Below are 2,106 nucleotides of genomic sequence, written 5' to 3'. Positions count from 1 at the left end.
ATGTGTGTGTGTGTGTGTGTGACAAATGAAAGACAAGTTGGAATATATATATATAATATGTATGAATATTTCTCTCTTTCTATGGGATATATATATATATATATATATATATATATATATACATACATACATGAATGGCTGGAGAAATACTCTATTTTACTTTTTCAGCCTTTACGCCAACCATTATTCGGAATTTGTGTTTGTGCACGTAGGAGAAAGCTTTACCTTGAACATGCATGCAAATTATGAGATAGATTACGCTTCGACTTTCTAATATTACAGATGTGCCCAAGGGGGTTGGAATTAAATTATAGCAAAGTCCACCAAAGCAACCGGGCACACATAGTGCAGAGGAAGTGACAGCACCGACATCGCCATCACTGATTGCAACATTTGGCAGCAGTATTGAGATTTAATACTTTCATTACACTTTCTTTTAGCTTTCAAATCGAATGGAGCATAATTTTGTTTATTTGACGTAATTGCTGTCTCAGAATTGTGCGTAATGGGTTATTTATACCGGAGAGAACTGTGTGACGAGAGCAATTATTTATCATTCGGTATTTTGATGGCAGTGAAGGCTGGACACTTATTATATCCCTGGGACTAATGTTACTGGCAACGCAAGTTCAAAGATCCAATTTTACAAAGATATATATACATATATATATATATATATATATATATATATATATATACAGAGAGTGAGAGAGGGAGAGAGAAATAAAAAGTATAGTGAGATGTAAAAAGGGGGAAAGAAAATAGAGAAATAATGACAGATATTGAGATTACGAAGAGAGATGATACTTGAATACAAACATGTAGGTATGTATGTACGTATGTGTGTGTGTACGTATGCAGAGAGAGAGAGAGAGAGAGAGAGAGAGAGAGAGATGTATGGGTGTACAAATGCACACATATACTCACACACACATACGCATATAAATGTAGGTACAACATGCCTCTAATCTATATAAAACAATATATCTATATACATGCATATATTTATGTGTACATTATGTATATATATGTATATATATGCGTATGTATGTATATACGCACATGCATACACATATATGTATATAAATATATATATGCATACAGTGTATATATATATATAGTATATATAAGCATATATATAAATATATATATGCATACAGTGTATATATATATATAGTATATGTAAGCATATATATATACATATATACATATATATGCATCTATATACGTATAGAACATATATATACACATACGTGTAGACCTATACGTATATGGATACACACATATATAAACACGTGCACACACATACATACATGAAGCGAGATGAGAAAAGAAAAAAAAACACCAAGTAAGTGTTTCGACATGAGGAGCGTGTGCAGATATAATACAGCATTGTCAGGCTTGGATTTAACGATCGGGAATTTGGTTCAATTATCTTTGGAAGACAGCGCACATACACATACACGCATCTAGTATGAGATAAGTGCGCGCATATACATATTCTAGTATGCGTTGATCTACGCAACTAAACACAGATCACTTCAGGCGGACGTATCAGCATTTATATACGTTGCCACATACGCAAACACATTCGTATGTCCACTTCATCTCTCAACGACACATCCATGCACATCATACACATGTCTGTGTGCTATCTACATATTGCCTATTTTTGTATGTCTTCTTATGATCACTGCGAAATTAAAAGTGAATGAAATGCATTGGCCAGTGTGTCGGAGTTGAAAGGGCGAAAGACAATTATATTTATATATATATGTGTGTGTGTGTGTGTGTGTGTGTGTGTGTGTATATATATATATACATACATATATATATATATATATATACACATACACACATACATATACACCAAACATATATACATATATATACATATGTTTATTTTCAGACCCTATTTATTTCTGTGTTCCTTTCTGCCGAAGAGCGTAGGCTCGAAACGTAAAAGAGTTTCTCACTTCCCGAGCGTTAAACTAATACATCTGTTTGTTGTTTACACACCCGTCTTCGTCTTTTGTTTTCTTTGTAAATTCCCCATACGTACATATATAATCAAATAAGTATACATGGATATATTTACATATACAT

This window comes from Octopus bimaculoides, chromosome 3 (genome assembly GCF_001194135.2).
Source record: "Octopus bimaculoides isolate UCB-OBI-ISO-001 chromosome 3, ASM119413v2, whole genome shotgun sequence".
In the NCBI taxonomy this organism is placed as follows: Eukaryota; Metazoa; Mollusca; class Cephalopoda; order Octopoda; family Octopodidae; genus Octopus; species Octopus bimaculoides.
This window is presented reverse-complemented; position numbering follows the sequence as displayed.